Genomic DNA, 26,137 nt, shown 5'->3' with positions numbered 1-26,137 from the left:
ACTTTTAATTTTCAGTTCAGGTTTTCTTTAAAGAGGAACTGTCGCAGAAATCTTAAAATTTAAAACACATATAAATAAGAAGTACATTTCTCCCAGAGTAAAATGAGCCATAAATTACTTTTCTCCTATGCTGCAGTCACTTACAGCAAGTAGTAGAAATCTGACATTACTGACAGATTTTGGACTAGCCCTTTTTCTCATAGGGGGTTTTCAGAGTTTTCTTTATTTTAAAAGCACTTAGTCCTGGTGCACACCAAAAACCGCTAGCAGATCCGCAAAATGCTCGCAGATTTTGAAACGCTTTTTCTTCTTTTTCTGTAGCGTTTCACCTAGCATTTTGCGGTTTTGTGAAGCGGTTTTGGTGTAGTAGATTTCATGTATTGTTACAGTAAAGCTGTTACTGAACAGCTACTGTAACAAAAAACGCCTGGCAAACCGCTCTGAAGTGCCGTTTTTCAGAGCGGTTTGCGTTCTTCCTATACTTAACATTGAGGCAGAAACGCATCCGCAATCCAAAATCTGCAGCAGCCCGGGAGTATGCGTTTCTGCAAAACGCCTCCCGCTCTGGTGTGCACCAGCCCATTGAAATACATTACCCTAGCAGATCCGCAGCCACAAGCGGATCGTAAACCGCTGCAGAACCGTTCTGGTGTGCACTAGGCCTTAGTGAATGGCAGTTGCTCCATCCAACTGCCAAAATAGTGTGCAGCAAGCAGGGAGGCTGGCCAGCATCTTAATCATTTTCAGGGAATGTCTTTATAAAGGCCATGCTGAGAATCCCCCATGAAGAGATGGACTAGCCCAAAACCAGTAATGTCCGATTTCTACTACTTCCTGTAAGTGACAGCAACATAGGAGAAAAGTAATTTATGGCTCATTTTACTCTGGAAGAAACATACTTCTCATTTGTATGTGTTTTAAAGTTTAAGATTTTCGCTACAGTTCCTCTTGAAGCAGGCCCGGACTTACATCACAGCAGCCTATAGGCACTGATGTCCTTGCACCCTAGACTTCACTCTCCATGATTCTGCAAACCCCCACCAAACCACACCCCAAGTGCGCTGGCTTGCCCAGCTGTCACTTCTTCCTTACTTACCATGCCCGCAGGGCTGTGGAGTCAGTCGAGGAGTCTGCGCAATTTTGGGTACCTGGAGTAGGGGGTTTTATAAACTGAGGAGTTGGAGTCACATGATTTTTGTACTGACAGGTGCCCTTTAGTAATAGGTAGCCAGAGGAACATCAGTATTAAGTAGCTAGAGGTACCCGCGACTGAAGGGAGATCTAGTCAATGGAATGCTGACAGTCGGGTAAGTAACTTCTCATTTACGCTCTGATCAGGACTCTGACTAGGGAATGAGGAAGCCGCCTCTTCATCATCAGGCACCTGTAGGCACGTGCCTACAGTGCCTTATGGTAAATCCGGCCCTGGCCTTAAAGTGAACCTCCAGACTAAAAATCTACTCAGCAGCACTGAAAAGGCTTGGTGATTCTTTAGCAGTTTCACAGCATCAGAACTTTGTTTTTCTTACCCAAGCCTCATTTTTCGGTGCACCGAAAAAAAAACTGCCCGGGCATTTTTCTTCTGATGCTGTGCAAAGCATGATGGGATTTCTGATGTTGTTGTTCTCATTCTGCTGTTTTGGTGCAATTTTTTTATTTTTACATTTTGAATATGAGATTTGAAGCCTAGCGTGCGCTGCTGGGAGGAGTGATCAGCACACAGGACAATTGGAACTGTGTCCCAGGTTCCCTGTCACCTCATTTCAACCAAAAAGATGGCTGCCCCCATGAAAAAGATGGCTGTCCCCCATGAAATCACAAACATTTGCCTGTTCTTTTAAAACCGGGTGGGTAAGAGATTATATTACCTATCTATTATAGTTAACATAACTTATGTAACTTCATGACAGTATGTTTGTTTAGGCTGAAGTTCCCCTTTAACCATTTCACAACTGAGGGGTTTTACCCCTGAAACACCAGCGCTATTTTTACCTTTCAGCGCTGCCTCCATTGTAGTATTTATGTACTATGATTGGTTATTGGGGACTGGAGAGTCTCCATAACCAATCATTGTACTGCAGAGCCGGGGTGTGTGTGCGCGCGCGGGTCGCGGGGGCGCGCGATCGCGCGCTGCACATTTGTTTACATTACATTGTTTTGAATGAAGACGGCTTTTGTTTAAAGCCGTCTTCATTCTACTCGCAATCGGCGAGGCTAATTGGATTTAGGAACGCTCGTTCCTAACATCCAATTAGTCACCTGCTGTGCGGGCTGGCTGGAGTGCGCGCGAGAGTTCCCCGCCCACTCCCAGCAAGTAAATAAACAAGTGCGCCTTTCTCCGTCCCTGGGGGTGAAGCGGTGCGCAGAGGGACGGAGAAATTTAGCACTGGGGGGGTGAAGTGGTTAAGGTGGCCACACATCATACAATTAAAAGATCCAATTTTTCTCCAATTCGATCATTTCGAATCAGTTGTCCCGAAAAATCAAGAGCTTTTCTTTGTTTTCGATCGATAAATGTAATCAAATTTACCGTTTAATTTCTGTTTTTGGAGATTGGACATGTTGGAATATTCAGACCAACTTTATTAAGAATTGTATAGTGTGTGATGGATTGTGAAATTGTATTCATCCAGAAAAAAAACATATTTAACTAATCCATTTTTCTCTCGATTATTTAAACCAATCAATTTTTTGGAGCTTTCAATTGTTTATCCCGAAATTGAGGCAATCTCGATTATATGTGTGTGGTACATCAAATGTTCTGATCGAAACCCCTGATAATTAGATAATTGGATCGGAATGCTCGAATCAACAAAATTTGAAAAATTGTATGGTGTGTGGCCACCTTTAGGGCTCGTTCACATCTAGGGCGTTTTCGACCTTTTTTCAAGCGCAGGCGATTTTCAAAATCCCCCACAAAACCCCTGTGCAATGATTCTCTATGAGAAGGTTCAAATCAGTGCGTTTCGTCCGCTTTGCGCTCCGCAAAGTGGTGCCTGTACCGTTTTTGGGGAGATTTTGGTCTAATGGAAGGTATAGGAAGAAAAAGTTAAACGCTCACAAAATCATTTTATGCGGCGATTGCGTTTGTGTTTTTAAGAATAAATACACTGTATTTATTCTTTTCCGGGTGAAAGAGTTCACTTCCTGACTGACGTCAGGAAGTGACAAAACGGAATCGCTCTGCAAAAGCGCTTTGTACAAAAACGTAGCGCTGGAGGGGGAAAAAAAACACACAAAAAATCGAAAATCGTTGCTGTCAGCTATTTCGTTTTTAGATGTGAACAAAGCCTTAGATCCCGCAGAGAGCCAGGACGAGGTCCTCCAGCACCCAAGGCTGAGACACCAAAGTGCGCCCCTCCATCCCTCACACCCCAGCAGCCACACACTGATTGCCATTAGACTAAGAGGGCCACAGGGCCCCCAACACCTTAATCTCTAGTTATCTGGCTTGCAGTCACTGCTATGTATCCCCTTTTCTCATTTCTCTCTGCTTCAAACACAATAGGGGAATAATAGCTGAGCGAGTTGTGTGCCCCCTCCTACACTGTGCCCAGAGGCTGGAGCCTTTCTCGCCTCTGACTCAGCCTGGCCCTGACCCCACACCCTGGTAGTGCCCATATCTATCACCAGTGACGAGATCAACAGAACAGTGAGACGCAGGAGGGCTCAGACAGAACCAAGTGGACCAGAGACCCTTACAATAAATCAGCATAAACAGCATTACAATGAACCACACAATCCATGGCAACGTCCACAGCTTATATAAGAGTGCAGGGACAAAACACTCTGCAAAGTCGCCCAAATAGATTTTCATTACAAAGCCTGCAATCTGCAGCATAAAGCTAATCTGTGTAAAACAGCCAGAGAAGCAAAACGCTTTGCATTTATTTATGCGCAACATCCGAGCGGCCCACCAGCCCAGAACCCATTAAAAGTAGTACCATTAAAGTTCACGATGGTCAATAACGGACCAGGGAGACCCGGAGAAGGATCAGCAATTACGCCGGATCATAGAGCAAATGATTTGTTTTCTGTTCTCGATCAATGGCGCTGCTACATCTCAGAGCAGCTTTCATCATTAATTACATTCCATATAATAAATAGCAACTATTGATGAAATTATGGATTGATCACCTGATGGAATTCAGGCCCACGTATGAAATACGGAATCCTACAGCCAACCCCTAAGGAAGATTGCCATCGACTTCTCAAGCCATGTATGTATCGTGCATTGGAGGTTGCCTGGATAATGCTTTATCGGTAAATTCAAACTGAAGCCAAACAGGAACATTTAACCGGTTGCCGACCGCGTAACGCCAATTATCGTGAAGTCCTGGGGCGGGGTTTTGCAGGAGATCGCGTGCGCGATGTGCTGTGCATCTCCGCTTGAGTGATGGAGCTCCGATTGTCATCAGTCTCCCAGCGGTAATCGCCGCTAGGAGACTATTAGACAGCGAAACCGCCGTCTAATAACACTGTACAGAGCTGCAATCTACAGCAGCCATGGCCGGATTTGTACTCTTTACCGCCCTAGGCCACTGTAACCAGCTGCCCTCCTTCAGTATCGGCCCAGCATGCATTGTGGCATGTCGGAAAGCAGAGCACAATCAGCCTGTTGCGATCAAGGTCAGCTAGTTCCTTGTTACGGCATCACTGCATGCTGACTCCACCCTGACTCACATTGCTTAGTGTTAATTATGAATATTACCGTACCTTTGCACCAGAAGCAGACTGAAAAATCTCCTTTGTGGAGCTGTGTTTGCTGCAGCTGTGCACCTCACCTGGCCATACAAGGTAAGTATTTCCTCACTTCCTGTGCCCATAAAACATATTTTGTTGATAATATGTTTTGTGGAAATAGAAAAAAGTTAATCAAATAGGGGCCACTAACTAAGAGAGCGCAATGCCCTCTCACTTCAGGGTCCATATGCAATTAACTTTTTCTCCATTAGTTTTCTCCTAGGTGATATTTTCAAACTTGTCAATAAAATGCATTTTAAACCACCAGCAACTTCAGCAAGCAAGAAAATACTCAAACTAATTTTGAAAATACCTTTTCACCTCCTTTTTGTTACTTGAAGATTAAAAATTGGAAAATTTGTAATTGAAAATGAAAAATTATCTCTTGGGAGAAAACTCAGGAGAAAAAAATAATGGCCCATATGCAATTCACTTTTGCTCCTGACTTTTCTCCTAGGTGATATTTTTACATCTTGTCAATAAAATGCCTTTGAAACCCCCACCAAGCAAGAAAATACTATAAATAATTTTGACAGTACTCTTCACCTACTTTTTGGTACTTTTTTAATTGGAAAGTGCTAAAAAGTTATTTTAAACAGAAGATTAAAAAATATTTCCTACTAGTAAACCTAAGCCCGTTTAAAAACGGGCTCTAGGGGCTGGGGCACACCGAGCGGCTTTTTGAGCGTTTTTGCAGCCGCTTGCGGCTGCGGATACGCTAGGGTGATGTATTTCAATGGGGGTGTGCACACCACAGCGGGAGGCGTTTTGCAGAAACGAATCCTCCCGGGGTGAGGATTTTTTTGTTAAGTTTAGGAAAAATGCAAACCGCTCTGAAAAATGGCAGATCAGAGCGGTTTTGCAGGCGGTTTTGTTACAGAAGCTGTTCAGTAACAGCTTTACTGTAACAATATATGAAATATGCTACACTGAAATCCGCAGCAGCAATCCGCAAAACGCCTCATAAAAACTTTAAAAAAGCGTTTAAAAATCTGCTAGCATTTTGCGGATCTGCAAGTGGGTTTTGGTGTGCACCGGGCCTAGGTCTGTGTTTCTCGCCGCCGCCGCGCGCATCCGCCACCCGCCTCCGCCGCCCACTGCCCACCCTGAGCACAGCCGGCCGCCCGCTCACCCGCCGCACACCCGGCCACCCGCTCACACGCCACCCTCTGTGAGGCTGGGTCCGTGCTGCGCACATGCGCAGTAGCAAAAAAGCACGGACCCAGCCTCACAGGGACAGCGTGACGCAGGGACACAGGGACAGGGGTTCTATTATAAAGGACGAGTCAACACTGGAGAAAAAGGGAATTGCAAATGGGCCCACAAGGCCCATATGCTATTAACTTTTTCCCCTGAGTTTTCTCCTAGGTGATATTTTTAAACTTGTTAATAAAATGCCCTTTAAGCCACCAAAAAGCAAGAAAATACAATAATTTTGGTAGTACATTTTCACCTACTTTTTGGTACTTTTTTTAGTTGAAAAGTGCTGGAAATTATTTTAAATAAAAAATAAAAAATGATCTCCTTTGGGAAAACTCAGGTGAAAAAGTGAATTGCATATGGCCTCATGTGTCCTTTAATAGAAACAGAGAAACTGGGAAATTTGGGCACACCATAGGCCGTGAAATGAATTATGGCTATAGCGGCATGAGACATTAATTTTGGCACCATCAAATGACGGAGCCCAAATTTCTTTGAAAACAGTGTAATTCAGCCACCAGCAATAGCGAACAACTGAATTATGACTTTCTCCCTGAGTCCATGGAGCAGGGTGAGCTGTTATTTTACTCTAACAAGTGTAAAATTATGTGCAGTAGGGATGGTTGGGATTGCCAAATTTTGAATCCTAAATTTTTTTTTTTACAGAATTCCACATTGGTTTTGATATTCTGAGCCTGCATTTAAAAAAACACAAAATTGTAATTCATTGCATATATACTTTTGTGCTAACCATGAGATTGTTATGGTTAGTGGGAAGTGGCGAAAATATGTTCACAACAGGTTACAAATTTAGCTTAGAATTTTTGCATTTTCACTTACAATTTTCTTACCCATGTCCTTTGGGCATTCTCTTTACACTTTTTTCATTATTTATGTGGAAAAAAATATTTGCACAAATCACAAAAGAAATTTTATGTAACGTTAAGACATGACGTTCAAAGGGAACCTACAGTGCATATAAAAAAAAGAGTTTCACTTACCTGGGGTTTCTATCAGCCCCCTGCAGCTGCCCTGTGCCTGCGCCGTCCTCCGGTCAACTGCAGTGACTAAGTTTAAATTTCGGTAACAGAGCCAGTCGCCGCCCACTGCACCTGCACAGCCCTGGCCGCACGCGTCCTCGATCTCACTCCTGCCGCTAGGAGTGTCCTGTGCATGCGCAGTATGAGAAAATCACTAACCTGGGGCTGGTAGAAGCCCCAGGTAATTGAAACTCTTTCCTTTTTCATATTCACTTTAGTTTCCCTTTAAAGGACCTCTGTCGCAAAAATCTTAAAATTTAAAATGCATGCATATACAAATAAGAAGTACGTTTCTTTCAGAGTAAAATGAGCCATAAATGACTTTTCTCCTGTGTTACTGTCACTTACAGTAAGTAGTAGAAATCTAACAGAACTGACAGGTTTTAGGCTAGCCTATCTCCTCGTAGGTTCTCAGGGTTTTCTATATTTTCAAAAGCACTCAGTAAATGGCAGTTGCTCCGTCCAACTGCCAAAAATGTGTGCAGCGAGCGGTGAGACTGGCCAGCATCTTTATATAAATCCTTTTCAGCAGTGGCATAGCTAAGAAGGTGTGGGCCCCCCAAGCATGCTTTACATAACAATTGATACGGCACACCAAAACCAATCAAGGACAACCACAGTGTCAGAGGTGCAAGGAGGGGATGGGGAGCAATGTGTTAATGATTACTACTGTTCAAAGCATCTGTAGACGTGATTTATTACAAGCACAAGACCAATAAAGAGATAATACTGAGGTTGAGAGTGGGCCCCATGGGACCCCTCTAGGCCAAGGGCCCTGATGCGGTCGCTACCTCTGCACCCCCTATTGCTACGCCACTGCTTTTCAGGGAATGTCTTTATAAAGAATCAGGGATGAGCATCTACGCATCGTAGTTCGTAGGTGAAGTTTGAAAACTACGCGTATGAATTTACGAGTAGCGAAGTAGCTTACACCCACTATGCGTAGGTATCATGTGTATTGCGTAGTGAACTACGAATGCGGTACTCGCGTCTTTTTCCGCGTGCGATTGTATGCTTACAAATTTACGCATTGGAAAGGGGAATGTACGCATAGAAGAGTTCCCGGTATAAGTATTTACAAAGGAACCAATGCATAAAATTTTCTGCATACGGGCATAAGCATCCGCATACACTACGCTTTACACTACGCGTAATTGCGTATTTTAACACATAGTCTACAAAATGCATGCAAAGCGAATATTTGATTTCGAAGCCATAGTTTGACGAAGCTTAATTACATAAAACTACGCGTAGTTCCAGCGTAGCGAAGTTGGCTGACTACGACCATCCCTGTAAAGAAGGAAGTCCAAGCTGAGTATCCCCTATGGAGAGATGGACTAGCCCAAAACCTGTCAGTTCTGTCAGATTTCTACTACGTAGTGTAAATGACAGCAACATCTCAACAACAATCTTGAATTTTGTCATTTAACCTGAAATTGCAAAATTATGCTACGAAAATCCTTGCACTCATCCCCAATGTAATTCTTTTTTTTTTTTTTTGTACTCAGAAAATGCACCCAAATCTGAAAAAAAAAAAACTTAACAAAAAAATAAAATAAAAACCCCAGCAGGAGCTACTTTTCATTTTTCGCCTAGAGGATCCATGAATTGTATCATAGAAACAAGCAGGCACCCGGCAGCTCCGTTACTTTAACCTATTTTTTTTCTTCTGAAGTAAGAGGTGATCTTCGTAGTTATTCCTGGTGCTACGGCAATCATAGAATAACATCTGCGATATGTGCTTTGTGCCGCTAAATAAAAGGTAGCCTGGATGATTCTTTCCTCAGCGATTCAACGTATTTCTGGAAAGAATAGCCGAGAGTTGAGTTTATTGTAAAAGTCACAGGAAGTCAATAATGTGTCGCTCATTTTGTATCGAAGCATAGGTATTTTTCCTCTACATTAGTCTGGTGGCGTCCTGGAGCACAATGCTTGAAAGGAACCTCGTGGGGGCAAGCAGCAAGTTTTCATGTAGCGCAGATGGCACCCTGATTTGTTCTGATGGAGCCTCTGTGTGACCTCCCAACGAGATCTGAAATAAAAAAACGTAGTAACTCCGCTATAAGTGGCTCATTGTGCTCTGCTTTCCGACATGCCACAATGCATGCTGGGCCGTCTCTTCATCTGAATGATAAACCTGCTAGAATAAAGCAACATGTGGCGTAATGGCTGGTCTACTACCTGGAAGGGGCTTCTGAGTTCAAACATGATTCTGATAACAGCTCTGGGTGTTCAAACCAGGAAGAAAAACAAATGAAAACAGAGATTTTTTATATACTGTATATATTGTGGTTGCATTGCTTATTATTTGTGATAACTTTGTATTTTCCATTTCCTATCCAAATGACCAAGAAAAGGATAGGGTGGCTGGAGATTGTTTCTATGCCCGCCTCTTCACATTTCTAGCCTTTTCCTTTCTATCCTCGCCTTCTTTTTCTCTCCTTCTCTCCCCTCCTCGTTTCTCCTTCTCCCAACTTTCCTCTCTGACTAGTCACTCCCTCCCTTTTATCACATGCATATAATAAGGCACCAGTTAAAAAGGGTGCCAGATATAAACAATATGAAAGTTATCATTTAGTAAAATGGGTGCCAGGATATGATGTAAAATATCATTTATAATACTTCTATTCTACCACTGTAACCTCAATTTTTAGATTTACTGAAATGAGTACCAGTAAAAGTGATAAAATATTGTTTAATTTACCAATAGTGTGCTACTTAATTTATATAGTAAAATATCTTTAAAGGAATACTGTAGGGGGTGGGGGGAAAATGAGTAGAACTTACCCGGGGCTTCTAATGGTCCCCCAGAGACATCCTGTGCCCGCGCAGCTACTCACCGATGCTCCGGCCCCGCCTCCAGTTCACTTCTGGAATTTCAGACTTTAAAGTCTGAAAACCACTGCGCCTCTGTTGCTGTGTCCTCGCTCCTGCTGATGTCACCAGGAGCATACTGCGCAGGCACAGGCCACATTGGGCCTGCGCAGTATGCTCCTGGTGACATCAGCGGGAGCGAGGACACGGAAACGCAGGCGCAGTGGTTTTCAGACTTTAAAGTCTTAAATTCCAGAAGTGAACCGGAGGCGGGGCCAGAGCATCGGTGAGTAGCTGGCCGGGCACAGGATGTCTGTGGGGGACCATTAGAAGCCCCGGGTAAGTTCAACTCTTTTCCCTCGACCCCCCTACAGTATTCCGTCAATACTTACGTATATTTTACTATAAACTAACCTCCACAGGTGGTGCCTAATGCTAAGACCAGTCCAGTGGTGGTGCCTAACCTTAAGACCTCCCCCGGTGGTGCCTAACCCTAACCCCCCTTGGAGGCGCCTAAACCTAACTCCCCCAGTGGTGCCTGACCCTAAGACCCCCTTGGTGTTGCCTAACACTAACCCCCCTTGGTGGTGCCTAAACCTAATCCCCCCAGTGGTGCCTAACCCTAAGACCCCCTTGGTGGTGCCTAATCCTAAAACCACCTTGGTGCCTAACCCTAAGACCTCCTTGGTGTTGCCTAACACTAAGACACCCCCGGTGGTGCCTAACCCTTAGACCCCCCGTGCCTAACCCCCCAGTGCCACAAAGCCGCAATATGTGGTAAGGAGGGAAAATGTTTGTGCCCGGGGGCATTTGATTAGTGCCAGTGAAAAGCTAATGGTGGCATTGCAGCGGTAGCTCCGCCAATCAGATGCCTCAGGTCCTGAAATGTACCTTCCTTGCCACATATTGCGGCCGTTCTGGCCCCATAGCAGATTCGGGCCCAAATTTCCATGCTTTGCTGCAAAACATAGCTTTTACAATAGGTGCCTATTGTGACACAGTTTTTTCAGTAAGGGCCTTTTTCCTGTTTCAGTATATAGTGGTGAAGACATAATAACAACAAAAGTTATTTAGGTGATACCTTTAATGACTAACTACAAGATTTGTTTGCAAGCTTACGCAGCTTTAAGATTCTTCTTCAGTTATGTTACAGAACTGGATCAGATCCAGATGAACTTTTTGTTATGTCTTCGGATTCTCGCCATGACTAATACCGGACGGCGGACCACAAGCAATATATAGTGTGTAATATTTTTCCCCTCATACGCCCAATTACTAATATATGCTTAGCTTAATTATGGCAGTGTGTTGAGATTTTACTGGCACCATTAATAGCCCGAGGTACCCTAATCCTACAGATGAATGATCGCCTTGCCTATCTTTGCCTATTCCATGAATTGTTGTGATGATATTTTTGGCCAGAAGATGCTCTGTTATATAATCCATGAAGCATCTTAATGGAGGGAAGAAAAGTAATGAAAACAATTATAGTGTTGTTTTTTTTTTAATGCTCTGCCTGTACAAAAATGGAAAGCTAAATTCTCATGATTGAGGCAAGGGTGTAAAAATAACACATTAGCTTACATAAAGACTAATTGGACTTAAAACAGTTTAGAGGAGCCGTTCTGGAAATGGCGTCATTTTTCTTCCCTGTTTGCTCTGTGAGCTGAAAGCAGAACCTTATGAAAGCTAAAACAGATTAAAAAAATGCAAAAATTAACCCTATTATCTTTTTATGAAGGGAAATGGGAGAAAACCGGTGAGGGACTTAACAGACCAAGGGGCTGATAGAACCTCAGGTAAGAAAACTCAACTTTCTCCTTCAACTCAGTTCTACTTTAAAGTGTACCCGAGATTACACAGTGTAAAGAATCGATACTTACCCAGGACTTCGTCCAGCCTCATAAGCACGTCCCTCGCGGTCTGCCGTGGGAGATGTATGCCATCTATCAGGTGACCTGATGTATGGTCATCTTTACTTTTCCCTAGTATTGACTTTATTTAGTATTACATAGTCCTATATCTATGTATGTATCGTGTAGTGGACCCCTCCCGGACCCTCCGTTCCTCACAGGAGACCCTTTTGTCCTCCAGCCTAGTCACCTCCTCTCACTCTCGCATCCAAGACTTCTCACGGGCTGTCCCTCTCCTTTGGAACTCTCTCCCTCAGCTGGTTTGTCATGCCACGAGTCTGGAAACCTTCAAATGTACTCTGAAAACACACCTGTTCAGACAAGCCTATAATTTGCTATAGGCAGCACTGAAGGCACACTGGCTCACCCACTAATCCTCGTGTTTCCTTCCCTTTTGTTTCCTCCCCACTACCCTCTAGATTGTAAGCTCGCAAGGGCAGGGACCTCCTCCTAGTGTTTCTCATACTGCTGTTATTTTAGCATATGTACATGTACCAACTACACATCAACTATGTATGTATCTGTATTTATTCTATTCAATGTCATGACTGTACAGTGTCTTGTATTTCTTATGTATATTTGTTCCCCATTATTTGTTGTAATAATAAAAAATAAAAAAAAATAATAATAATAGTGGATATATTACAGTTTAGGGCCAATTTAGGGGGAAGCCAATTAACTTATTTGTATGTTTTTGGGATGTGGGAGGAAACCAGGGTGCCCCAAGGAACCCCACACAGAGACGGGGAGAACATACAAACTCTGTGCAGAAAGTGCCCTGGCTGGGATGAGACCCGAGGACCAAGCACAGGCGAGAGTGCTAACCGCTAAACCACCACCAAAATTTATATATTGCACTGGCCACTTTATTAAGTATGTTTTGCTAATACTGAGTTTGACCCCTTTTTGCCTTCAGAATTGCCTTAATTCTTCATGACATTCCTTTAGGGTCATGGTAATTACCTTAAAGGATACCCGAACTGAAATTTGACCTAATGAGATAGACATGTGTATGTACAGTGCCAGGCACACAAATAACTATGCTGTGTTCCTTTTTTTTCTTTCTCTGTCTGAAAGAGTTAAATATCAGGTATGTAAGTGGCTGACTCAGTCCTAACTCAGACAGGAAGTGACTACAGTGTGACCCTCACTGATAAGAAATTTCCCTTTTTTTACCTCTTTCTTGCTCTCAGAAGCCATTTTCTGCTAGGAAAGTGTTTGATTGTTGGAATGTCTTATCAGTGAGGGTCACACTGTAGTCACGTCCTGTCAGGACTGAGTCAGCCACTTGCATACCTTATATTTAACTCTTTCAGGCAGAGAAAGAAAAAAGGAACACAGCATAGTTATTTGTGTGCTAGGCACTGTACATACACATGTCTATCTCATTATGTCACATTTCAGTTCGGGTATCCTTTAAGGGTTATTTTGCTTGCTGTGTTTTAGGAGGAAATGCAGGCCCGCTGCCTTCGAGTTACACTGCTATATTACAGTTGGCTCAGCACACACCCTGCCTTGGCCACAGCCATTTTCCTTCTGTGCACCCACTGCTTTTCCCCAAACTCCAGCTGCAACACAGCATGCCATCCCCCCCCCCCCCCCACACACACACACACACACACGCACACCACACAAAAATTGCTTGAGTGGGGGATGCAAGTGGATGAGAATAGGCAGCACCGGGTGTCAAATACCCTAGCTACGCCACTGTGCCGTAGGTAAAAATTGCGCTAGTGCTTTAAAAAGCGCTAGTGCTTTAAAAAGCGCTTGCGCTTCGGCAATTAGCGGAAATCACCCAAGTGAGAACAGGCCCTTAGGCTCGTTACACACCAAAATCGTGCAGGAGAACGGATCCTGCACGCGTTGCGGCGTGTCGTTGGGAAACTCCGGTGCGACGCTGAGTAGCGGCGGTGGTAGTTAATTACCCCGAAGGGGAAATGGCGATTCCCGACGATAAAATGCACCGGGACGCGTCGTACCGCAACGTATCGAAACGCAGCGTCGGGTGTGAAAGGTAAAAGTAAAGTCTATGGACTTTCCTTTTACCTTGGTTAACACAAAGTATAGACTTTGCGTTAAAACGCCAGAAGTGGGCTCTGGTATGAAGGAGCCCTAAGAGGTGAGGTAAAGACCTGGCATCAGGAGGAAACTAATGATGGATGAAGTTTAGGGTTAGGTATCAGCAGGTGGTTAATGTTAAGGGGAGAGGTTAGGGTTAGGTTGTCAATCCTGGTCTGGTGATGCATCAAAATTACTAATAAAAACAACAACAAATAACATTTGTAAAGACTCAAAGCGCATAAATAAAAACAATCCTATAAACTCATAAAAAAAATGGAGGAGAAAATCAAAAGCCCAATTTAGTGTAGTTGTAGATCACTACACCAGGAGATCAAGAGTAAGTTAAGTAATACTCACAAACCAGGGCAACCACTAAGGAAGCAGGTGGGGAGAATAAACCTGACCCCACTGAGGTTAAGAACTCTCTCTCTCTGTAGTGAATAAAGAGTTAACCTCCCCCCCTCCACCAAGAGAGTGGACAAATGGCAGCAAAGGTTAATATTCCAGACGTACCAACAAGGATAAAATACATTTAAAACTGGTTAAAAAGGAAGTAATGATGGACTTACCACTTCCTTGGGGCAAATATAGAAATATCTGCAATGTATCTCTGAGCGCTTGGCACCTCCGTCATACATTCCTTGCAGATACTCTAAAGCTGGCCTCTAACGGTCCAATTTCTAGCGAAAAATCGTTAGAGCGATCAGAAATTCTGATCGGATTGCTTGTAAATAATCTTAGTTGATGGGCACAATCGATTACAAATGAGTATAAAAATAGTCGTCCGAATGGATTTTCGTCAAACCAAAACTTGGATTTTCTTGTTGGTTGTGATAGATAGGAACAAAGATTGTTTTGTTGATGGTGTAGTGAACTATTTTTATTCCGATCAGAATTATCTAATAGCTCAAACAATGTTAAACTAGAAATTGGACTGTTAGTGGCCACCTTTATATGTGCCTAAGGCTGGGTGCATCCCCCAAAATGCGTCACAGGTTTTGAGTCTTCTAAGTGATCAACAAACGTTTTTTTGTTTTGTTTTAAACAGACTTTTTTGGTCATCAAACGAGAGGTAAGTCCACTGTTACCTGCTTTTTAAGCAGTATTGTTGGTACCTCTGGTATATTAATGTTTGCAACCCTAAAAACCCATTGTAGATGGTAAATGGCGGCAGCATTTCACCAACAGTGATGAGCGAAAATGCAGATTTTCTTTTCGTATTCATTTTTGCGAGAATATTGTAAAATTTGACTTTCTTGCGAAAATGCCGTTGAAGATCATTTTGCAATACGTTTGTGATTTTCATTTGTGATTTTCACATTTTTGGGTTTTGTTTTATTTTTTTGCAGTGAAAACAACGTTTTTCACTTCACATTTTCTGCAAATTTCCCATATTGCAAAAATACAACATACTTTCACAAATATTTTCTCGAAATCGAAAATTGCATTTTCGATGTGAAAATGACTTTGGCAAACACTCTCAAGCAACACTGTTCACCAATACTCTGCTTCTCAGATTCTTGTTCCAATCCTACCCACGCCAACATCGTGCATACCCTTTATAAAACACCCGCCTCCAATATTGTGCCGAGGTCATATTACCTCTCAGAGTGAAAGGCACACTGCTTTTTTCTTCTTCTTTATTTTCTTCAAATAATGAAACTAATAAAACCTAGCCATATTTCTACCACAAGCACAAAAACCTGCATTTCTACACTGATGATTATTACAAGTTATTTCAGAGTTCCATTTAAAGGTCTGTTAATAACGGTATTTATGGTCTCCGTAAAAAGTGCTTTATGGCAAAAAAAAAAAAACAGGGTTCCCCCCCTCCCTTTATACAAATCCATTTCACTGAGATTTCTATTATCGAAAAATACAGAAGCAGATCAAGCTTAAAACATTCATTCATTCACTTCCATTGGAGGGATTTTCAATTATTCTTCCATCCTGAGAACATTGTTGGAGCTCACATTCCATATGCAAATGAAAGTATATCACGGTGTGTCTTTCTTTTTGCCTTTTCTGTGAATAGGAGGCCACCTCTGGAGAAACTGCAGCCAGGTGTTACAGAGTGAGCTGCCGCGTCTCAGGCCGAGAGGGCTTTGCGCTGAACAGAACGGAGCCCTGCTGCGCGCCACGGAGGTCGGGAGCAAATAACACTGCCTTGGATTAGATTCCAGCCAGAGCCGGGAAAGTATGTGGTCTCTGTAAAAGCCTGAAGCCAAGTTTGTTCTCCCCATTTGCAAAAAAAAAAAAAAAAAAGAAAAGAAAGAAAGAAAGAAAGAAAGAAAGGTCTCTGGTATCAGTAATCAGAGATTTTTTATAATTATTGGTTTTAAGGATATGAAGAAAAGGACCACACTTACAACAGTCTTAAAACAAACCTGAAGCGAAAAATAAATACATTGTATATGTAGTACAGATAATGAATAGAAACATTAGTGCTACTATAAATAAAACTCACCCATTTTATTTGCCCATTAGTCCCGGCTATCACAACATTTAAGTTACAGTGGGTTGCAAACGTTTGGGCAACCTTATTAATCGTCATGATTTTCCTGTATAAATCGTTGGTTGTTATGATAAAAAATGTCAATTAAATATAGCATATGGGAGACACACACAGTGATATTTGAGAAGTGAAATGAAGCTTATTGGATTTACAGATAGTGAACAATAATTGTTTAAATAAAATTAGGCAGGTGCATACATTTGGGCACTGTTGTCATTTTATTGATTTTAAAACCTTTAGAACTAATTATTGGAATTTAAATTGGCTTGGTAAGCTGAGTGACCCCTGACCTACATACACAGGTGAATCCAATTATGAGAGATTATTCAAGGGGGTCAATTGTAAGTTTCTCTCCTCTTTTAATTTTCTCTGAAGAGTAGCAACATGCGGGTCTCAAAACAACTCGAGTCTCAAATGACCTGAAGACAAAAAATTGTTCACCATCATGGTTTAGGGGAAGGGATACAGAAAGCTGTCTCAGAGATTTCAGCTGTCTGTTTCCACAGTTAGGAGCATATTGAAGAAATGGAAGACCACAGGCTCAGTTCAAGTTAAGGCTCGAAGTGGTAGACCAAGAAGAATCTCGGATAAACAGAAGCGACGAATGGTGGGAACAGTCAGGGTCAACCCACAGACCAGCACCAAAGACCTGCAACATCATCTTGCTGCAGATGGAGTCACTGTGCATCGTTTAACCATTCGGCGCATTTTACACAAGGAGATGCTGTATGCGAGAGTGATGCAGAGGAAGACTTTTCTCTGCCCACAGCACAAACAGAGCTGCTTGAGGTATGCTAAAGCACATTTGGACAAGCCAGGTTCATTTTGGAATAAGGTGCTGTGGACCGATAAAATGAAAATGTATTTATTTGGGCATAACAAGGGGCATTATGCATGGAGGAAAAAGAACATAGCATGCCAAGAAAAACACCTGCTACCTACAGTAAAATATGGTGGTGGTTCCATCATGCTTGGGGGCTGTGTGGCCAGTGCAGGGACAGGGAATATTGTCAAAGTTGAGGGACGCATGGATTCCACTCAGTATCAGCAGATTCTGGAGACCAATGTCCAGGAATCAGTGACAAAGCTGAAGCTGCGCTAGGGCTGGGTCTTTCAACTAGACCCTAAACACTGCTCAAAATCCACTAAGGCATTCATGCAGAGGAACAAGTACAACATTCTGGAATGGCCATCTCAGTCCCCAGACCTGAATATAATTGAAAATCTGTGGTGTGAGTTAAAGAGAGCTGTCCTTTAAAAGATTGCGGAGATGCCGCCGCACGGTCTGGCGGCGGGGCAGCTGTCTCCGCGTTCAGACTGGCGATTTCCGCACAAGAGCATGCGTCTGGTGTGTCTGAGCCTTCTAGTGCACACAGATGGAGAGCTACGCGCGCGCGCTGGGAGGCAGGACTTTTATGCCAAGAGGAGAGAGATCAGCTGATCAGGTTGGTCAGCTGATCCCAGCGCAGAATGTCATTGGCTGAGTAGTGCTGGGTGGCGCTGAGGAGCGCTGCAGTATATGTAGATCTCGCTGGTCAGTCTCAGGTTGTCTGCCGTTGCGAATACATACGTGTGAGCACTTAGACCATAGTCAGATCCCACAGTGTGTTAGAACCAGGTGGACCTGGGAATTCACACTTAGCCAGATTACGCTTGTGTTATACTTTAGACCAGTTCCAGGGTGTTGTGACCAAGGACCACACACCCAAGCTTAGGAATACTGTGTTATTGCTGTGTTATACTTTAGACCAGTTCCAGGGTGTTGTGACCAAGGATCACACACCCAAGCTTAGGAATACTGTGTTATTGCTGTGTTATACTTTAGACCAGTTCCAGGGTGTTGTGACTAAGGACCACACACCCAAGCTTAGGAATACTGTGTTATTGCTGTGCTATACTTTAGACCAGTTGCAGGGTGTTGTGATCAAGGACCTCACACCCAAGCTTAGGGATACTGCGTCAGTGCTGTGTTATTCTTTAGACCAGTTCCTGGGTGTTGAGACCACGGACCTCACACTCTAGACTAGGCCTCTGCTTTATACCTGTTATGACCAATTGCTCTCTTGACCTCTCTCCTGCTTTCTGATTCGGTACCTATGCATATCTGACTACCTGTTGCCAAACCCTGCCTGTACCTGGTTACCGAATCAGCCTTCTGTCTCTGTACCTCATCTGCTCGTGTGTTGCCGACCTGGCCTGACCGACCTTTCTGGCTGTCACTCATTCCTTGAGTGTTCAGTCTGTCTGTACTACCTGTGACACTGCCCTGCTAGGTGTCAGGTAGCTGCAGAGACTCCCTGTTCCTCAGAGGGGCCTCTCTGCAGTCCAGTCAGGGGCTCTATCCCTTAGGAGTCCTTTGGCTGCAGTATAGTCTGATTCCCAGCATTACAGGGAATCACTGGTTCTCACGTTATCTCTATCCCCTTTGCTAGGAGATAGTCCTAATACAGCCAAGGGCCACCTGCTCCTCAGGTGGTCCATGCTCATTGTTATCTGTGTCTCCCGCCCCACGGGAGACAGCCTACTGTTGCACCAAAACACTTACACTCTATCAGGTGTCCAGAGGTTAATTATACTTGTATTATTGGTGATTCTGCAGATCATCAATAATCAGGTATACATCTGTATTCTTGGTGATCCTGCAGATCACCAATAATCAGATTCTCTCTGTGTGCTGACACCGATCGTTACATGTCCATGCTCGGAAGACATAAAACCTGAATGAACTAGAGATGTTTAGAGGAATGGTCCATAACACCTTCAACCAGAATCCAGACTCTTATTGGAACCTACAGGAAGCGTTTAGAGGCTGTCATTTCTGTAAAAGGGGGATCTACTAAATATTGATTTCATTTCTTTTTTGTGGTGCCCAAATTTAGGCACCTACCTAATTTTGTTTAAACAATTATTGCGCACTTTCTGTAAATCCAATAAACTTCATTTCACTTCTCAAATATCACTGTGTGGGTCTCCTATATGATATATTTAACTGACATTTATATCATAACAACCCATGATGTATACAGGAAAATCATGACAATTAACAAGGTTGCCCAAACTTTCATATCCCACTGTATGTCCCTAGTATAATGAATGGTGCCAATATATTATTTGGAAATAAAGGTGTATATTTTCAGTTGTTTTTTTTTTTGGGGGGGGGGGGGGGGGGTTGAGTCCGGTCAATTTCAAGCTCTTATGTACTGAAATAACAGTAATATACCCTCAAGACATACATATTAAAAAAGATTAGTCCTTAGGCATTTATTTTCTTTTTACATGTTTTGTTGGTGGGACGCGGAGTGGCCTTTGGAAGGGATTAACTGTATTTTTTTTATTATTATTAAAAAGGCAGAGTGTCTGCGATTTACTTTTTCGCCACTAGATGTTGCTAGAAAAACTATCCTGGTTTATCAGGAAGTGTTCATTTTTTTTTTACTTTTCTTTACATTCATTATTATGAACGGACATGGCCCCTGACCAGGCACTGCAACTGGTTCGGGGAACCCTTGTTCTCCTTCCCTAGTTGCCGACACAGAAACATTGCTGGGAACGAGCAACGGTCACACGCATGCACACGCACCCGCCACTGTAACACTGGGCGCCTATATGCCTCCTGTTAGACTTAAGCAGTGTGTATATGGACGACTATGGTCATCCAGATAGACTTAAATAGTTAAAACCTTGAAGATTCCAGTGTGTGTGTGTATGTGTGTGTGTGTGTGTGGGGGGGGGGGGGGGTGGCGTAGAGCAATAGAAAGGAAAAAAAGCTTCTTATGCCTTTTCCCACTATCCTCCAGACATCATTTTCTTTTTTAGAGAGTTGGAGAGAACTTTATAGTCAAGCTGTGTTTTTACCTGCTCTGCACTTTCACCTAAGCTCCTGTACTTTTCCCCATTGTTCAGGTAAAAATAGCATTTAGGGTGATAAATAATACATTTGGTAAGAGGAAAAAGCTGTACGAGATCTTCCAGCGCCTGCGAGGAGCAGCTTCCCAGGTCGCATTAGGGCTCCACGCAAGTTTCCGTTTTCTTCATGTTTAATGGCAAAATAAAAACTGGCAGCTATGAAGTGCTGTAATCCTTTCTGATTAAGAAATTGGCTTCACACGCATGAAATGTGACAAACAGAATTGGACACAGACGATAAAGGATAGCCGGGCTTCTCTGTGGCTCTTCGCTTTCCGCTAATAGAGTCGGCCCTGTGAATTTAAATATTTTCTTTCGACACTCACCTTTCTGGGAATTTGATAAGAGGAAATAGCGCTGGATGTAATTGCGTGTGGCCGGAGGTCTGGGGACCTGGGGAGCGAGGCGGGGTTGCTGGTAGTGCCCTGTCTCTTCTACTTTGCTCAGCTGTCAGTGATAATTACCCATGATCATGAGAAGGTGCTGCTCTTCCCAGAATCCTTTGGGGCAACAAGAATATTAGCAGGAAAGTTTGCATGCACCATTAACTGCAACTCTAGTTTAAAGTGGACCTGAACTCTTGCACAAGACAGAAGGAAACCATAGAGAAATGCACCCTGTTTGTACTTAGAGAGTTTAGCCTGTTTAATTCCCCCTCATTTGTGTGTAGTCACAAGTTGTAATTTGATTTCCCCCCTGTGTCACATGACATGATGATAAGCAGATAAGCTCATTTGAAAGCACAGGCTGTTAACAATATGTCTGCTTCCATGAATCAGGAAGTTGAAACGCTGCAGATTTATTTTAGGATTTGTACCCGCTGTAATAAAGAAATGTTTTTGTTTAAAGGTTTTTATGCAGTTGCTTATCTTTTACAGCAGAGAGGACGTTCTAAATTCAGGTCCGCTTTAAAGAAAAAAAATAATAATAATGATCTCAGGGTCTAGTTATGTAACTGCTGTGGAAGCTCTTTTGATTCAGAAGTAGTTACAGCAGGAGTTTAGGAAGAGCCACTGCAGCAAAGGCAAGTGTTATAGGGCCCAGGAGCAGTAAGTGAACCCAATTTGTTCCCTATCTGTTATCTTTGACAGCCAGCTATTTGTACTTAAAGGGACTCCAAGCTCTAAATAAAAGTGAAATTGGTACTCACCTGTGGCTTTCTGCAGCCCACCATAGGTTGGGAGGTCTCACAGCGTCCATCTGGCATATGCATAACCTGGGTGCGCCACCAAGTAAAATTGAAAATTGCGCTGATCCGCCTTTTGCGCAATTTTCAATTTTACTTGGTGCGCGCACCCAGGCTATGCATATGCATAGGTTAGGGTTTAGTTAGTGTTAGGTCCCCTCCCATCGAGGATGACTTCTTCGCAGTGGGAGGGACGAGTACTTAACAAGTTACATGCAAGCTGTTACAGGAAACCAACATCCTCCAGTGGTAGACAGGTCATGTGTATGCTCGGTGTGTATTCGACCCCACAAGTGGGGCTTGCACTCTTTTGCAGGTAGGCACTTATCTGTTTTTAAGTAGCGCTGCTCATTTCCTTGCCATGTACTAACTTAATTCATTTTTGGCCAGCTGCTCCCACTTAACAGCCATGCTTTTGGTGTATATGCAGAGCTTCTGTTTGGGTTCAAGGTGCGTTTGCAGTCTCTGGGGGGGCTCAGCACACCTCTGATTGGAGGCCATTCGGAAGCGGCCTGGTGATGCGCTGATACACCTTTTGCGCAATTTTGAAACATGTTCAGTTTTTTTCTTTAGGGGGTTGTTTAGCTTTTTCACCAAACTGTCTGCTGGGGTGTGAGCTGTAGAATGACCCTCAGAAACCTGGTGGTTATACCTATATAGGTGGGGTGTCGGAGAGTTAGTAACTCCGTATTGTATGCATAGCCATTCACCCTTTGAATAACCTCGTCATTTGCATGTACTACAAGCACATTACCTTTACCCCATACATGTCAAACTCAGGCCCGCGGACCATCAAATTTGACCCCCAAGTGGTTTCCCCAGGTTGTATTATGTTTGTCCCACTGTAGGCCACCAGAGAAACTATTTTGCAGGTGAAGCCTTAGATCAACGGGGAAGCTATATATTGAAGGGAGAGGGAAAGCAGGGACAACAGGGATGCCAGGGAACTGTATAGGGGATGTAGGGGGTGTTATTAGACACTAGGGAACTTTATAAGTGAGGGAGGTGCCCACTAGAAATTGAGGTTGGCCCGCGACTTGGTCCCAATGTTCAATTTCGTCCCTCTATGTATTTGAGTTTGACACCCCTGCTCTATTCAGTTACTGTGTAGGCCACACCTACACTGTGTCACAATCGATGGACACAGTCTAGGTGTCTTGTCTTGTTGATGTTTAGTTTAGTCTTGTTGTCTATGTGTGTAGCTGCTCTATTATGTACAAACTAATAAAGATTATGTTTTAGTGTGCTTTAGGGCCCTGCCCCTATGGGAACACATATTGCATGTTTATCCCCTTAGTATTTCTTATCAGTAGTTGTAAACTTCAAGCAGGTAAAGATAGGTGCACGTCTGCAAGCAAACACTGCCACACGGTCAGAACGGGATTTGTAAGTTTTGGCATCCAAGGCCAACTATACCGTCTGTATGGTTATCTCTACATGTCTGAGAATTCTCCTTACTTTCCATCCTTGGTGTCACAGACAGTAGCATGTTTAGAAATACACATGTACATTATAAGTTATGTTTTCCTTAAGAACTTTTATGTAATGCTTGCCATCTCGTTAATGATGGACCCAGGGATGGATTTAGGCAAAGGCCACCTAGGCCATGGCCTAGGGCACTGCAGAAGCAAGGACACCAAAGCAGCAGGCTAAAATGGTGCAGCATTTGAAAGCTTTCAAATGCTGCAATGCAGGGAGATCAGGCCTGACTGCAGTACTCTGCTGCTAGCTGCCTGTGCAGCAGCCACCTTGCTCTCTGTACATGTTTGCATTGTGGCGGGCGGCTATGGACTTGGGCAGCATTGGAGACGGAAAGGAAGAGGATGCTTCTGCACTGAAGACGAGCGGAGAAATGAGTGACACTGATGGCTGCTGTGGTGTGAAGGTGAGCTGGCTACCTATACTGAAGGAAGGGGAGGGATTAAGGGAGTCATCTAGCTACCTATACTGGAGGGAAAGGGGGGAGGGGTCATCTGGCTACCTATGCTGAAAGGGGGCGGCTGGTGACAGTGGCCTTGGGCGGCAAAGAGTATAAATCCAGCCCTGGATGGACCCATTGTGTCACCAGGAGAATTGTACCTGAAGGATAGAGCTTACATGTCTTGCAAGGATGACACAAGTACAGGACAAAGAGTTACAAGGTTAAAGCTTTCCTTGTAGATAGGTATGGCTGCATAGAACAGCTTTACTACCCCTCACTCAGCCGCCCCTGAACAAGGCTGAATTTCTGGTGCCCTAGGCCATGGCCTGTGTGGCCTTGCCAAAATTCCAGCCCTGCACACAATTCATTTTGAAATAGAAAAAAAATTAGCTCTGATGGTAATACTTATGATTTACGCTCATCAGCGGGGTTGCTTTGCGGAGTTCCTTTTTTCTGTTTTGGGTTTGGTTGGTCTTTAAACACAAAAACGTGGCATAAAAAGGGAGGGCTGTGCTTAGTTTCCTTTAAAAGCCAAGGATTGAGATAATCCAATTTCCCATGGCGATGCCATCACACGCTGTTCCGTATATTGTGTTTGCGAATTAAGTTACACCTCTTTGAATCGGTGACAGAATTAAGAAAGCATATTATCAAATTACCCCTTGCTGAGGGTTTATCAAGAGGAGTTTTCAAAAACCCAATTACCATTATAATAATATCATTACTTCCCTAAGAGCTTAGCGCAGGTTTATTTAAAAAAAAAAAAAAGGTATACCTGCCGAGAAGCACTAATGACAATAATGCGGAGATTAATGATATTATAGCTATAATAAAAACGCGCTGCGGCAGTTGAAAACATTACCAGCAGATTATAGTCTATCCTGTGATAAGAGTTACGAGGGGGGATAAAGGAGAAGCGCAGGGAGGGGCCCTGAAGTTTGTCAGTTTGTTTCAACCGTCCATTGGGGCACAAAGGAATTAAAAAAGATACAGAAGCATGTCCCTTCTAAATTCAGCGGCCCGCCTCATTCACCCCTCCACACGCAACTCTGATGTAGCCCCACTGTGCCGTTCCCTCCACTGGCTGCTCAGCAGATCGTTCAGGAACAGCATTATCAGTCCACCGACAGTGCATACACACGCGCTACTGTCTGCTGAAAGTCCGCCCAGCAGGAGGGTCTGACAGACCCGTCGTTGGCTTCCGTAGTGCGTGTGTACACACCTGAACATACAAAGCCCTTCACGAGTTGTCCCCTTCATACATCTCCTCACTAATCTCTAGATATTGTCCCTCCCGCAACCTTCGCTTCTCCCAAAACATTCTCCTGGCCTCTAAGCTGATCACCTCCTCTCCTCTCGTGCTCGCATCCAGGACTTTACACGAGCATCACCCCTCATCTGGAACTCTCTTTCACAGCCTGTATGTCATGCTCCAAACCTGGACATCTTTAAAGGGACTCCGAGCCGTGCAGTAACTATGGAAAGATGCATATCATTGTGAAGCTCTTTTTCTCCTCTTTCCAATGATATATAAACCACCACCCTTCACCTTTTAGTTTTCGTTACTTTTCTTTTAGCATGTTTTCACATCAAATAAGGTACTGTCAATTTTGTGAACATTTTTGTGAAAATAGTTTGAATTTTCAAGTTTTTCACGAAATGCACAAAAACTCCTTTATACCACGAAAAACACAAAAACCAGTAAAAAAACAAATTTTTTAACGCAAAACAAAAAATCTATATTTTTACCTCGAAAATTTGCCAAAAAGCATGAAAAATGCAAAACCTTTTTTCAATGGCAGTTTCGCTCGAAAAATTTATTTAACAATATTTTCACATAAATGAATGTGAAAAGAATATTGACATTTTCGTGTATGCCTACATGTAATCTCTGCCAATAAATGGTATCCTCCCTATTATTATTATTTATTATTATTTATATAGTGCCGACATATTACACAGCGCTGTACAGTGTATATATATATATATATATATATATATATTGTCACTAACTCAAAGGAGCTCACAATCTAATCCCTACCATTGCCATATGTCTATATTATGTAGTGTAAGTACTGAAGTCTAGGGCCAATTTAGGGGTAGCCAATTAACTTATCCGTATGTTTTTGGAATGTGGGAGGAAACCGGAGTGCCCGGAGGAACCCCACTTAGACACAGAGAGAACATACAAACTCTTTGCAGATAGTGCCCTGGCTGGGATTCGAACCAGGGACCCAGCGCTGCAAGGCGAGAGAGCTAACCACTACGCCACCGTGCTGCCCTATTCACAACTATGGACTATGAGCTACATACCGATATAACAATAGATGGTATGTACATAAGTGAGCATCAACAGATGAGCGTAGGAAGGCTGAATATTGATCTGGATGGCCAGGTCAACCTTTTTATTCACACCTCCAGATAATTGAATAAAAGGAGGTAAAAATATATAAAAGAACAGGAGAGAGAGAGAGACATGGAAAAGGAAAAAACACACCATTAAAAAAAAATACAAATTTTCATGTATTTATTTCCACCCTTTTATTTAGCAGTCTTTTTGATTTTGTAAACAGTAGTATTCATGCATCAATCAGTGCCAATTCACGGCTTGTATATATTCCTGGATGCTGTCCCCATGGCAACCTGCTCCGTTACATTCTTCTCTATTCACTTATACATAAGCATCCTCTCTCAGAGCAAACAAAAGGCGCATACATGTGTGTGAATCATGTATTTATGATAGAGGAGGGGGGAAGAGGCTTTCCATAGACGCGTGAGTGTATGAGTACCTGCTCCAGCCCTCACAACTCAACCATTCCTGATGACTGTAATAATAAT

The 26,137-nt window shown here is 43.2% G+C and overlaps 1 long non-coding RNA gene across 2 annotated transcripts in view; it reads left to right on the top strand.

Annotated features, from left to right (window-relative positions):
• The first annotated feature begins 723 nt into the window (after positions 1–723).
• Positions 724–26,137, top strand: part of LOC137518123 (uncharacterized) — a 123,259-nt gene continuing 97,845 nt past the window's right edge. The window contains exons 1-3 of one of the 2 annotated variants that reach the window (XR_011020740.1): positions 724–836; positions 11,539–11,596; positions 15,807–15,968. This is a non-coding gene — a long non-coding RNA (uncharacterized lncRNA). Of the gene's footprint in view, positions 837–11,538; positions 11,597–15,806; positions 16,015–26,137 lie in introns of those variants that run through there. The other variant, XR_011020739.1, reaches the window with a different exon arrangement.

Source organism: Hyperolius riggenbachi, chromosome 5 (genome assembly GCF_040937935.1).
Source record: "Hyperolius riggenbachi isolate aHypRig1 chromosome 5, aHypRig1.pri, whole genome shotgun sequence".
Taxonomy (NCBI): Eukaryota; Metazoa; Chordata; class Amphibia; order Anura; family Hyperoliidae; genus Hyperolius; species Hyperolius riggenbachi.
This window is presented reverse-complemented; position numbering and strand designations above follow the sequence as displayed.